The sequence below is a fragment of the Hemicordylus capensis genome, chromosome 1, assembly GCF_027244095.1.
Source record: "Hemicordylus capensis ecotype Gifberg chromosome 1, rHemCap1.1.pri, whole genome shotgun sequence".
Taxonomy (NCBI): domain Eukaryota; kingdom Metazoa; phylum Chordata; class Lepidosauria; order Squamata; family Cordylidae; genus Hemicordylus; species Hemicordylus capensis.
Window position 1 is genome coordinate 330,365,394 of NC_069657.1, and position 15,297 is coordinate 330,380,690.

At 41.7% G+C, this 15,297-nt stretch overlaps 1 protein-coding gene across 4 annotated transcripts in view; it reads left to right on the forward strand.

Annotated features, from left to right (window-relative positions):
* Positions 1-15,297, forward strand: part of SOBP (sine oculis binding protein homolog) — a 232,214-nt gene that overhangs the window by 104,472 nt on the left and 112,445 nt on the right. The gene's annotated exons all lie outside the window — the stretch shown is intronic.

The window sequence follows — 15,297 nt, forward strand, 5'->3', positions numbered from 1 at the left end:
AATGCTCTGATGATGCAGCTGAGGATGTGAGGACTTCGGTAGTGTAGTAGCTAAGAGACTGAGCTGCAAATCAGAATGTCTCTGATTCAAGTCTCACCTCCGCCATGAATGTAGTAGGTGCAAGCTATTCCCCTCAATCTCACCTCCCCAGCTACAATATAGGGTTAATAATATTTGATTATCATACAGGGCTGTTTGAAAGCACATGTGAAATGCTTTGGACAAGCACTGTGCAAGTACTAGCTAATTATTATTTGGTGTGTTATGGGTGAATGAACAATGGAGGGAGCCAAGCCTAAGATGCTCTACCCCTGGGTTGGCTGGCCGGTTGGCTATGATGGGAAAGTATTTTGGCAGGATGTGTGTGTGAGCATTAAGTATGCCAGTTTGGAATGGATAGGCTATGGAATCAGGGTGGGTGAGGCATAGCTGTCAGGATTAGGGGCTTCCTAATGCTAATGAGGCTCTCAAAGCAAGGCCATACAGACCTCTTGGATGTAAATAAATGCATCCAAAAGCCATACCTCCCCAAATGGAGAAAGTACAGGCTGAAGGATTGTGAGGTGGGATATGCCTGTTTTATTAGCTCTGATTTTTGAGCTACATACATCATAGTAGAGTCCTCTGTCAGTTCTAGTCAGATTAAAAACCACAATGACATGTTTCTTTCTGTGCTTCTGGACAGGAGATCAGAGATCACTTATATTCCTAATGCATATCTGAAAAGACATGTTTTATTTTCTCTGCTCGAATGCATCTCGGAAAGAAATGTTTGTCATGAACTATCTGTAGGATGATTCCCTTCTCTAGAGAGTTTATTACCCTTCATCTTTCATTACCCTGGGATATTTACAGGTGGTATATTCATTATCTCAAACATCCTTCTAGGATTATGCCAGCACACAGAATTTAAGCACTAGGAGACTGCATCAACATATTGCCATTCCATGTTCTTTAAGCTTTTTATTCCAAATACAGCAAGATATATAAAAACTCCATGGAAATATTTACTTCAAGTGTGAAGAGTAAGTGCAACAAGGGAAGCTTGACTGATTAGATTACCTGCAAGGTTAAAAAGCCTTTTGTTTCCATTTAACTTTCTGAAATGTGACAAATTATATTTTCTATTAATATCCTTAATGAGTTTCATTACAATAAAAGCGTCCATAAGACTGCATTGTGACAGCTGTCTAAAACCTGTTCCATTTGCTCTGAGCTATCTGGTCTAAGTGTTTATTATGGTTTTGCGAGGGATTTATTCTTTAAATAAGAAGGAACTCCCATCATATTTATTTGCTTGTTTAAAATATTAATATCCTGCTTTTTCAGGACAGGTTCTCCCACTAAACATTTAGTGATTACAATGAGTATGTTTGGTAGTACAGCAGGATTTCTCAGTCCTATCAGATAACACGTGGTATAGTGGTTAGAGTGCTGGACTAGGGAGACCTGAGTTCAAATCCCCATTCAGCCATGATACTTGCTGGGTGACTCTGGGCCAGTCACTTCTCTCTCAGCCTCACCTACTTTACAGGGTTGTTGTGAGGAGAAACTCAAGTATGTAGTACACCTCTCTGGGCTCCTTGGAGGAAGAGCGGGATATAAAATATAATTAATAAATAAAAATAAATACTGTGAAGTTTTTTACATATACACCCCACTAAATTCTATTGTGTGCTTACATGCATAAATGCTACAGGATTACAACCAAAGGGCTACAGTCTCCAAAACACTGCGGATGCATAGTTTGCATTCAATTTTGTTAGCCTTGTACAGAGAGAGTTCTCTTCTAGCCCCATTTAAATGAAGAGGAATTGTGCAGCTGCAGTGCTTGGAGGATTGCTAACTAACTGAGGAAAACAATCCGAAGCACATTTCAGTAGAATTTTATTCTAGACAAACTGGTATAGTATCAGGGCTCTAGACCTCATACACCTCTATGAACCACATATCTGCTCATTGTTAAAGTTAACAAGGTATTGGTTCATTTTTAAATAAGTTGTATACCATTAACAATTCTGTACTTCTTGTTTAGTCCACATGATCACTATGCTACTTGGTAAGCCAGTGTGTACAACTGGTGCAACTTGCTCATGCACCTGAGAACTACATTTTACAAAGGACAACATGCAGTGTAATAATTACCAAACATCATTTCATTCACAGGAATGTCATACAAAACAAGCAGTCTGCAGCCTAAAAAATTAGAGTGGATTATGCATCTGATACTTTATTCTCCAATACTGGCATAAATGTGAAGTAACCACATTTAATTTAAGTGGAGTTGCAAGTATTTAAGGGCCAGCAATTTCCACTCACAGCAGCACTCGCTTCTGCTAAGATGGGGGTTCTCAAACATGCATCCCCACAAGTTGTTAGACTACAACTCCCATCATCCTCAGACACAATGGCCTTTATATTATGTATATATATGAACCAGTGCAATACTTTGCTCTTTTTTACATTACACAAGGATGGGATATCCATGAATCTTTGCTAGTGCTAGAGCAACAGGTAAAATAGATTTTTTTTTCATCTGGAGAAATGATTGAACTCATTCTTCTGAATGGTACTTCCAAACTCATCTGCACAATAATGCAGAAAGCTGTTTTATTGTCTCTTTTTAAAATTAATTTTAAAATACTTGTTTTGTTTTTCATTTTCTTGTGTTATACTGAAAATATGATAATCTTGAATTCTGGGGTGGGACGATGAGAATGTTTATAAGACTTGATGATTCACAGTTAAATTTGAGCTCTGTTCTCTTTGTAGCTATTGCCCAGAAACCCATTTAGTGTTCTGAAGGACCAGCTTGGTTTAATAGAGTTCAAATACACATATGCTATGAATATCAGGTTTCAACTCCTGTTTGGTTAGAGTTTGTTTTGGAAAAAAAGAGCAAATTCTCAGTGTCTGAATTCAGTTCATACTCCCTAACTCCCCTCTAGTTTAAATTTATATATTTCTCGTGCTGATACTATCGCAGTATGCTTTCTCCTGGAGAAGGTAGACAGGTTTTTGTTATAATGAGGTTTAAACAGAAAAATTATTATGTAATAGTAGTGCTTTGTCATTTGACACATGTCTTCCCTTTGTGGCATATTTCCTTACTTTTGTGGCCAAGTGCTTCACTGTAGCTAAGAAGAATGTGTTAAATTACTTTCTGGTTGAAATGACATCACCGAAGTAAGTATCTGTTTAAATGGCTATACTTCCATCAGTGTTGGTGCTGAAAAGACTAAAAATCTCTCTATATAATTCTTCTAAACGTACCTATCGCTAATTCCACGCGTGGCTGCTCTCACGAGAGTTTTCGAGCAGCTGCCTGGGGGATAGCGACGGGGACAGGGAGACAATGGCGGTGGCAGCCAGTCAGCCGAAGGCAGTGGTGGTGGGCTGAGCTGGCCTGGCCAGTGGGAGCAGAAGGTGGCAGCGGGCCGGCCCAGCCACCAGGAGGAGGAGGAGGAGGAGGCGGGCTGGCCCGGCCCAGCCCAGCCAACGGGAGGAGGGGGCTACTACCAGGAGCTACTACCAGGAGTGGGTGGGAGGAAGTGGTGGGCCGGCTTTCTGGCTGGCCCACCAGCCAAAAACTGCAGGGTGGGGGCAAGAAGTGGGCTGGGTGGGGGGGAGAGGAAGCGGGCCGTCTGGCCGGCTGGCAGTAGTGGTGGGTGGGCCAGCCGGAGGCACAGATGCTCTGTGCCTGGCCCAGCTAGTTAGATTAATTCTTGGCTCTTTACTTTGTTTTTGTTTTGTTTTTTGTCTCCCTGAAGGTACAACTAGACAAGATGCTTAAAGCAGCATCAAAACAATTTACTCAAAACTTCCATTAATAACAATGGCTAACGAACTGAGCTGCAGATCCGAACTTTTGAATCTTGTCCCTTCCATGAACTTTCTAGGTTGCCTATCTCATCTCTCCTGCCACCCATCCCCACCCTTCAGAATGCTGACAGGAGAACTCCACTGGACATTTGTGATAAGGAGGTCCCATTGACTCCAGTGGAGTGGGCCACTATAATTACACCTTAAAAACACACACAAACATTTTCTACTCTCAGCTGCCTATTCACATACTCAGCTAATACCAGAATTCCTAGCTCACAATCCCCACAATTCCCAGACCAAGAAAAAGTGCGGCTGCATGGAGGGCAAGTTGTAAGTGAGCACAATTTGTGACATTACACAACATTACTGATCACATGGCAAGCTTGTTAAGGCATCAGCCTTAGGTTCCAATTTCCCAGCTTTGTAGAGCTTGCACCAAAATGAGATAGTCTGATCTTAAACTGGCAGTTCACCCTCCCCCCCGCCACTGGCAATCATTATTTCACAGTCCCTGTATGGAATGTTACTTAAAAGTAGACTCCACTGAAAGCAACTAGCCTTACTTCCAAGTAAATAGGGCTGGAGTGGAGCTGAGCTTTATGGAGTCATTGCTCTGGAGTACAGCCATAATTTGAACCAAAGTAAAGCCAAAGTTCAAATACATGAATGCTGTATTAAGGAAGTGGTTCTTGGCATGCTCACTGGTAATCTCACTGCTCATTTATACACACATCACTTTTAGTATCCAGCTGATAAATTGCACTAAAAGTGTATTAGAGCCTCCCCTTGTTTTACATTGCCATATAAATAATGACCACAGTTTTTCCACTGAAATACTGGTTGAGATGTGGTAAAGAATGTGGTCTGCTCAATTGCTAGTGGCAAGGGAAGTGGTCATGTCAAATGCAGATGGGAAGGGAGTTTCATATATCAATTTCCCAAAGAAACTAGTCGTGCCGCACAACCTTTCAGAGCCTTTATGCTGGTATGTACTATTTTGTACTTGGTTGTTCACAATTCTAAGGATTTCTCTACCCAAAGTAGTGATACTTAGTATTGACTAAACACACAAATACTATCATGTTTGACATTGTGGGCAGAATCTTTTAAAGTTTGAGACTGACCACTTGTGTGCTTGAACTTTGCCTTTCTTGGGTAAGAAAGAAGAGATGGACTGTCCTAGTGGTTTGGAAACATTAACTTTAGGAATGTGCAATATTTTTTTTCGGTTCAGTATTCCATTTTTTGTTGTTGTTAGGGTTAGTTAGTTTGTTTCATCATTTATTTATTAAAATTGCATATTTTCCAGGAAAATCCCCTTTCATTGCCCTATTCATTTTCCTAGCAAAGTGGGGTGGAGGGGGTTTCCTTGTAGGGCAGAAAAGCAGCAAGCTATGGGTGACAGGTGGTGCTTCCATGCTGCAGTGCTGGCCATGCCCCTGCACCGGCATCAGAAGCATGTTGAGGCAGGGAGAGTGTGGCTGGCATCAGTGTACGTATGCGCTGCCTACTGCCCACTCTTCTCCCATACAGTGAGTGGTTTGTTGGCTAGTTGAGTGCTTCCTTTATCTCCTACCTCTTGGTTGCAAGGGGTGTGACCAGCATGGCAACATGGAAGCACCACCCATCACCCGCTCCGAGAGGCAGGCAGCTGCAGGCAGTGGTGGGGTGGGACAAAAAGACAGCAGGGGGTGTGTGCAAAGTCAGAAGTGGAAGCACGAGGGCAGTGGCAAGGGGGCCGCCTTCAACCTTCCTATACCCCTGCACCCCACACCCACCTTTTGTTATGAAAACTAATGGGGCCTAAATGAACAGAATGGCTCATATGGCTGACCAGAGTTCTGAATAGCATGGAGGAACTGTCCTCAGATTCAGTGCTGCTCTGTGCAGAGAAACACTGAATGTGTGGGTGTCCGGGACCAGTATCAGTGGACATCTAGTGGGATATGTATCCCACTATATGGCGCACTCTCATTTCCTCTTCCACATATTCAATGACTTCAGGAATGGTAATTTCTCAGTAGGCCTAAAGGCACCATAGGAACTACTCCACTGTCACATTTTCTCTGTCTTTGGTGGAATTCTCTTAACTTGCTCTGCTACAGTGGCAGCACCAGAAAGGTTTTTGAGGGGAGACACAGAAGGGGCAGAGTGCATTTATGGATGGGCAAGCTGAGTCCCACATAAAGTTCAGAAACAGAAATGGGGGCTGGTGGGAGGGGGGCAAGCCATTTTTCTTGGGGAGGACTTGCTCATCTACGCCACACCTCTGGAGACATCCTTGCTCTGCTAATTAAAACATTTCCTAGTTCTTTCCCTGGCTGCTGATGTGATGGACATGGGAAATGATTTAACTATTTTAGCAACATACTTATCACTGAAAGGTGTGCATCATCTTTATGTCAGTCGCGTTGTTTTTGTTCCAAAGTTTGTTAACAAATCCCCACACAAGGTAAAACTATAAAGTTAAGATTGCAATATATTTAAAAAAAAATTTTCTTCCACTGTGCCTTTTAAAAATCACTTTGCCAGGGACTGTTAGAAATAACTCTAGCATTTGGGAGTGTTTTTGTCTTCTGTCAGCCTAATGCATTTTAGACCAGCTTCTCCTGCTAATGTTGTTGCTTCACACAAAGCTTCACATTTTGTAAGCATTTACAGCACAGCTGCACTCCAAAATAAAACAGAATGTGTATACAGTATAATATGCATTCAGTGGCTGCACTAGATTTTTCCACCATATGTATAGGGTGCATTCCACTCTATAAGACTGCCCAAGCTGCCAGAAGCAAACAAATGGAGAAGAAGGCACCACTCAATGCCTGTGACCAGGACCTCAAAAGGAAATATTTCCTGCTGTCAGTATTTACATAGAAAGATAACTAACATGTTGAGAATGTCTAGAGTAATTTTACTTGCATTTCTCAGAGCCAAACTAGATGTGCAATTAATAATGTTATTTGGTCCTGTGTGGCATCTTTTTAAAGTATAAACAAGTTCTAGTAAGTACCAATCAGCCTACTTTCCGTTCTCTGTGTCTACAACTGGACTAAATTTGGTTCAAAGTGAGGTCCACAAGCTAGATCTCTTGCATCTCAAATGTTCCCGTGTCTGCCATCTTGGATCGGGGTGGATGACATCATTACAAACTACACCATTGAGGTGTCCCTGTGTGTCACTCACTACAACTGTACCAAATTTGGTCCAGATTGGTTAGACAGTCCTCATGTTAGTGCATTTGTGGCTCAAACATTCATGCGTCTGACATCTTGGGTTTGGGGTAGATGACATCACAAACTACACCATTGAGGTTTCCCCATGTGCCCCTACAGCTGTAGCAAATTTGGTTCAAATCAGATGCACGGTTCACAAGTTAGCTCTCAAAAGTTTATGGCTCAAAAGTTGATGTGTCTGCCATCTTGAAGCAGGGTGGATGACATCATCACAGGCTATGCCATTGAGGTGTCCCTGTGTGTCACTCACTGCAACTATACCAAATTTGGTTCAGATTAGTTAGATAGTCCACAAATTAGCCCACTTGCACCTCAGAAGTTCATGTGGCCACCATCTTGAATTGGAGTGGATGATATCATCACACACTATGCCATTAGGGCATCGCTACATGTCTCTACAGCTGTAGCAAATTTGGCTCAAATCGGTTAGGCAGTTCACAAGTTAGCCCCACTTGCGCAGGGTTGTTGTGAGGAGAAACTTAAGTATGTAGTACACTGCTCTGGGCTCCTTGGAGGAAGAGTGGGATATTAATGTTACCAAAAAAAAAGTCTACATGTCTGCCATCTTTGATTGGGGTGTATCACATAATCACAAACTATACCGTTGAGGTGTCCCAATGTGTCCCTAGAACTGTACCCGATTTGGTTCATATTGGTCCAGGAGTTGCGAAGTTGATGGTGGGGGACACATGGACACACATGCGCACACACACACACAGAATGCCAACTGATCTCATAAGCCTACTGGAAAGTAGGCTAATGACAGCTGTGGGACCCTGATCTGTTTAAGGACCTCTGTTGCCAGATTTGGCTTTTTTAAAGCCAAATTTTGGGTTACGGCCCATTTGACTCATGAGTATACCCCTTAGGTTCTGGAGGACTATGGTGGAAGGGAAGGGTGGATTTGCCCCTGCCAATCTAGATTGCCCCACCTTCCATGGCTACTATTTCCCCCATGTGGGAAGCTGCCATTGTTGTCAGTGGCACCAGCTTTAGGAGTGCCCAATCTAGAACAGAACCACACTGAAGGGAAAGGTTTAACCCTGTGTGCTTTGGTCCTGATCCAGGCCTCCCCGGGTATGTTAAAAAAATGAAAGGCAGGAGTATACTGATACATTTAATGTCACGTGTAGCTTGATCCTCAGTTAAAGAATAATCTATAATTTCATCTTCATTTTTGAAGGCCATTACTCCAACCCATGAGGCTCCACTTAACGAGCAATGAGGTGGTTAGGAACAAAAATGGCAGGAATAAAAATAATCCAGCCTTTAATGTGTAGTCAAAACAAATGAATGTGTCATTTGAGAGTTTGTTTGAAAACATTATCAGTGCTTGAATGAATACACATAATCTTTACACTGGGTATGCACCCCACAGAGTCATGTTGCAGGCACCACCGTTGGGTCCTGCTTCCTGATGCAGCATACACAAAGTGAAATAAGTGGGTATGCTTCACCTAACAGAGCTTAAGTGAGAATACAACTGGAGCCTGTAATGGACACCTATTGGAAATGTAATGTGTATGAAGTGGCCCTACATCTATTTAAAGCTTCTTACTAAGAATTATGTTCCACTGAAACCAATGAACTTTCTCCCCCAAAATGCACATGTGTCTGGGGGACTAGTAACACTGAACAGAATGTTTTGTAACATCCCAATCATGAACTGAAATGTGAGACTGTATGTCCATTTTGTTGTCCTTCATATTGAAATTTATAGTAGATCAAACTTGTTTTCACTATTGCCATCTACATTGTTTTAAGGCGGACCTTAAAACAATGTAGATGGTAATAGTCTTATCTTAGAATTATAGATGACTGCCTGAGGAAATGAAGAGGCTTTACTCACTTTGCAAATTTTACATACAGCCTTTAAAGCTTAGAAGCAACGCGAGGCAACTACCATCGCCTTGTCAGTACTTTTACAGAGAAAGTAGAAATGCTGGAAGCCAGCAATGAGAGAGCAGGCTTCTAGGCTTTTACAGTCAGATGGAGATTTAAAAATGCTTCTGGCTATTAGAACGAGAAGCAGCACTTAATTACTATATTGTTACTTCAACTTCTGTTTCATTGCATAATAATGTTACAATTTTTATATCATTAGCCTTGCAACTTCTTCTTCTACTATAACCACAGAAAGCATTCACACAATGTATCAGTTAAAATAAGGGAGCGGGGTTACAATTTGTGCAGAACATTTTATATAGTGTACATAATGTGCTATTTATCTTAGGGCATATTGTGCTTCTGGCTGCGAAGCCTCCAATCAACAGCATCAGGCAGGCATCGGAGAAGAAGGGCTATATTACATGTAGGGCAGGTGGGCAGTAGCGGTAGGATCCTTTGGAGCAGCGAGTAAGCAAAGAGGATGTTGCTCTAGAACCATATTTTGCTTGCTGCACTCAGACTCTAGGTGAGGCAGGGACTGCTCTCATTCTGGAAGAGGCAGTCTTTTGAGAAGTTTCCACACGTACACACAGACTACTTGCAGTCCATTCAGGCCCATTCAAATGAGTGTGATAGAGCTGCCATTGCCATGGAGGGAGGTGAGGAAGTCAGGTAAGTGCCAGTGTGTACCAAAAGCAGCAATTCCTGCCTCCCCTCCCTTAGCTCTGGCACAAAGAACAGCCAGACACATCTCCCTCCTGACAATTCAAGTTGCACAGAATTGGAGCTTGTTAGTTCCTGACCTTCCTATTCTGAGTAGAACCTGCGGCTGTTCTCACAAGCAGCCAAGCCCAGGGGTAATGTGAACAGCCCTGCTGTGTGCTGAAGTGAATGGGTGTAGAACAGGGAAGCCCAAGGTCAAATCCCCTTTTAGCCATGAAGCCCACTGGGTAACCATGAGTATAAAAGTATAAGCTGAAAAGTATAAGCATGCATATGTATTCAGTACTTGGTTTGGGCCCCTTTTGCAGCAATTACTACCTCAATGCGGCGTGGCATGGATGCTATCAGCCTGTGGCACTGATGAGGTATTATGGAAGATCAGGATGCTTCAATAGCGGCCTTCAGCTCTTCTGCATTGTTTGGTCTCATGTCTCTCATCCTTCTCTTGGCAATGCCCCATAGATTCTCTATGGGGTCAGGTCAGGCGAGTTTGCTGGCCAATCAAGCACAGTACACTGTATACTTTTCAGAGGTCCGATATTGTTCTATTCTTCAATCCTTGTCTTCTTGGTTCCATGTAATATTCTAATTTTCTGAGGTTGTGGATTTGGGGTTTTCATGAGCTGTACGCCATGATCATCACAATTATAACAAATTAAGGCTTGACTTATCTCGCTTTGCATGTAATGCGTCTGTCTCATATATCAGTTTCACCTTTTAATTTGCATTACTGAAATTAATGGACTTTTGCACGATATTCTAATTTTCCGAGTTTCACCTGTATGAAGGAAAAAGAGAAAGGGCAATATGTTGATGGGAAGTGGAAGGAAGGGCTGAAAGGAAAACTCACAAACAGAAGGAGTTGTGTGCTGCTGGCACCAACAGTGTGGAATGGAAACACAAGAGACGTGAGTAGGGGCTCCAGGCCAGGGAACCCAGAGAAGCTTGAGGAGGAAGAATCTTACATAGCAATTGGAAATTAGCCACATCGTTGGCTGCAAGCCATTAATCTCCTTTGATGTGAGATGCACAGATCCTGAACCATATGGTGCAGCAGGTAGAATATAAAGAGTCCATGGAGGCATTTTGTTTGTTTGTTATGTGTTTTCATACCTTGGAAGTCTATATTGTATGCTATTAAAGTCCATATACGATTGCAGAAGGTGTGGTGATAACTTTATCTATGTATTTATTATTTACCTATTTATTATTTATCTATTTATTACATTTCTACTATTTATTTCTATAATTTATTTATTATATTTCCCCATCCGCTCTAAAACAAACTGCAACAAAATATAATCATTTGGAAATCAAATGTAAAACTATAAAATCTGAACAATTAGAACAGTTGAAAACAGTTAAAACCATTAAAACAATTTAAAAAACCCGGAAGGCCAGACCAAACTTTAAATCACTTTAAAAGAAAGTCAGGTAAATCCATGAGCAGTAGGTCTATAAGTGACTAAACCACAGTACCTAAAATGGAATCTTAATGTTCAGAAGCAGCATACTTCTGATTACCAGATGCTTCAGGCAAACATCAGAGGATAGCTATCTCCATCATGCCCTATCTGCAAACTTCCTAAGGGCATCTGTTGGCCATTGTTGAAAACAGTGATGAATGTCATAGATCTTTGGAAGGATCCATCTGCCTCAGGATCCTTCCCCCTCCTCTGCATCTTCATCCATGCCAGTGCCTGGGGATTGTCTTATGCTCAAGCAATTGTCCCTGATGAATGTGTGTGAGAGAGTGCAGGGAGTGACATACGAGTATTAGCTTGTGTTGAAAGGTGGGGAACATATTTAATAGATATGTTTCTAAAGGAGATGAAAAGTTTTTAAAAGAAGAAGAAAATATTGTTTTCTTCACCAACGTGTGTGGGAAAGAGGAAATTAAATCTGAGAGAATGCTGGAGAGGACAGTAATAGAGGTAAATTGGCAAGAGTTAAACAAATCTCTAGTATGCTTAAAGACGGCCAAATATCTCAACATCTAGCAACAGAGGTATTGAGTTGGTGCAGAAATATAAACAGACGTCTCAACTAATGAAGTGCCAAGGCTCAGTGAAGAGTGCTGCCACGTTTGCGCTGTAGGCTGGTCATGTGGAGGGAAAGTGGTTTTTGCTGATCTCCCCCACCCCTGGTAGTACTCCCTCTAACTCAGAAGTGGATCCTGAGAGCTATGCTATCCTCAGGGACCCACTTCGGGGTTGCATGAAACACTTCTGGGGGTTGGGGGAGCAACAAAAATCACTCCTCCTCCTCTCCCATGCAGGCATGTTGACTTAGTTTGGAAGGCAGCAGCAGCAGCTGCCACTTGCATGATTTTTATTTTATTTATTTATTTTTACATATATATATCCCGCTCTTCCTCCAAGGAGCCCAGAGAGGTGTACTACATAATTGAGTTTGTCCTCACAACAACCCTGTGAAGTAGGTTAGGCTGAGAGAGAAGTGACTGGCCCAGAGTCACCCAGCTAGTATCATGGCTGAATGGGGATCTGAACTCAGGTCTCCCCAGTCCTAGTCCAGCACTCTAATCACTACACCACACTGGCTCCAGTGTTTAATTAGAAGCTCTGGCATTTTGTTAGTCAGGATGCTGGCCACTGAATACATGATAGTGAAATTATGTGGAAGAAAATTACAGGAACCGAATAAGAAGATAAGAAGCTGAAATTAACATTTTGCCTGAAATAAGAATATCATGTGAAGGAGAAAACTATGCCAAGGGCATGGATAGTGAACTCATTAAATTGGGAATAAGAAGGGTAAGAAAAAATATATATATATGATGGAGTTAATAAGTGAGTAAGCACTCTACTTCTTCAACAGTTACTGAAAAGTTAAGAAATATGCAAGATTTTTTCTGGTAACATTACTATATAGAATTTGAATATGATATATAATGACATTGCATTTTGGAACATGAAGAAAATTGCGGAATACTTGTAAACATATCATAGTGGGTTTCACAACTTGAGATTCTTACTTAAGAATAACTAGAGCAAGCTTTCATAGTGCAAAGAGCTAAAGAATTTGCTGAGAAAGTAAATTGAGTTGAAAGGGAATTTTAACTTACGCTAACTTTCTAAGATCAAAGGACAGGTTTAAAGGAGAAGCCAGTATTAATTAATTCATTGAGAAGCCCAGCAGAATACCAGCATATGGACAAGTTTGAGCAGCTTCTCTTCTAGATCTATGACTATTTATCTTTCTATGTGTATACAAGTCATGAATTTATACACAAAACAAGTATCTTGCCAAATAACAGTATTACAACACTATAAATGAGGGCAGGGCAAGTAAAAATAATAGGTGTGATACAACTGGTTCTGAAATGAATTGTACAACAGATTAAAATTTGGTGGGGGGGTCAGAATAATTGAAATCAATTGGGAAGGAAGGGGGCCCACCCATTTAGCAGGCTAGAATTGTTGCTATAAACATTACTGGTACTTGCCAATTTCCCAGGAGCCTTGCGTGAAGGCCCCTGGGGATCTGTAAAGCTGCCTTGAAAACCTAGAGCCAAGCGGCTTGTAATAGAGCCCCTCATCTTCATTCTTTTGATGTACATCCCTCTAAATGTGAAGGGTCTAGGCAGGGCTGGTGGGTACCAATGATCACTGATGTATGGGCCATATCAAACTCTTCTTAGGGTGCCGGAGCCTGTGTCATACGTCTGGGCAGCTTTTAATAAATAATGTAGACTGCAGATGCATACACTGGCAGTTGCTTTGAGGCTCCTTGCTTTTGTCCCTGGGCTTCCCTCAGGCTTTTCTTGTCACCAGATCTTGGCATATAATCAGCTTCAGTCTCCTTCATTTTCTATCAGCGTTCTACTGCACATGCCCACTTCCTCATTTTGGAACTCTCTGGCTTTGTATCAAGTAAGCCCATGATTTGCACAGGAAGCACATGATCTGCAGCAGTTATTTGCCAATCTGACAAATATTTGGCCTTTTGTGGCCTGCCAAGGCAAGCACCATTTTATTTAAGTCCCAAACCAAGGCTCTATGATCTTGATAAATGAGTTAAATTGTGTCCACACAGAACTGGAGGTTTTTGATGTATTGAGATGGGGAGTGTGCAGAAATGAAATGTGCTCACAAAAAATATTATTTTATTTTATTTTATTTTATTTATTTATTTCTATACTGCCCTTCCAAAATGGCTCAGGGCAGTTTACATTAAAACAAGATAAAATCAATTAACTATTAAAATCTAAAACTGTAAAAACATAAAACCATTATTAAAACAATTAAAACAGTTTTTAAAACCCTGGAAAACCAGGCCAAACCTTTATGGTTTAAAAACAGTTTAAAAACCTTGGAAGGCCAGTCCAAACTGATAGGTCTTAGGGGCTCTCCTAAGATTACTCAGTTTATGGATTTCTGCCAGGAGTGCATTCCACAGTCCAGGAGCAGCTATCAAGAAGGCCCGCCTCTAAGTCACCACCAGACGTGTTGGTGGTAACTGAAGATGGACCTCCTCAGAAGACCTTAACGTGCAGTGGGGATTGTGCAGAAGAAGGTGCCCTCTATGATAACTCGGACCTAAGCTGTTCAGGGCTTTAAAAGTAATAACCATCTTTTTTTTGCCCGGAAACATATCAGTAGCCAGTGCAACTATTTCAAAACAGGCACAATATGGTATCTCCGGTTTGGCCCAGAAACCAATCTGGCTGCTGCATTTTGAACTAACTGAAGTTTCTGAACTACATACAAAGACAGCCCCATGTAGAGTGCATTGCAACAGTAATTGTTGCAATGCAGTAATAAAGAGAGGGAAAATAGGAAAAGAGATCTAACGCATGTTGACAGCTTCTTACTATGGCTGCAATCAGACATCATGCCAAGACAGAGGCAACCAGTTATTTATTTAATAATATAGCTGGATGACTCTGGGCCAGTCACTTCTCTCTCAGCCTAACCTACTTCACAGGGTTGTTGTAAGGATAAACCTAAGTATGTAGTACACCGCTCTGGGCTCCTTGGAGGAAGAGCAGGATATAAAATGTAAAAATAAATAAATAATAAATAAATTTATTTATTTAAATATTTAATATACAGTCCAATACACAGGGCAGTGTACAGAACAAGAATAGCATCCAAGATTTAGATAGACAGACAGACAGACAGACAGACAGACAGATAGATAGATAGATAGATAGATAGAATGCCTGGTGGAAACAAAATGTCTCCAATAAGGTTTTAAAGGCTGAAAGGGAGGAGGCAGACCGAATCTGGGAGGGAATTGAGTTCCAGAGTGAAGGGGCAGCAACAGAAAAAGCCCTTCCACAGGCCCTAGTACTATTGACCTCTCTAAAACCAGGGACTGAAAGAAGGACAACCTGAGAAGATCTCACAGGACGGGACAGGACTGGCTGAGTGAGGAGGTCCTGAAGGGTTTTAAAGGTGAGAACCAGCACTTTGAATTGGACCCAGAAGCAAATAGGTAACCAGTGTGGTGACCACAGGAGAGGTGTAACACTATCATATCTTCTAGTGCCCATAAGCAGGCGGGCTGCCGCATTCTGGACCAACTGAAGCTTCCGGGTCATCTTCAAAAGCAACCCCAGGTAGAGCGCATTACAGTAATCCAAACGAGAGATGACAAGGGCATG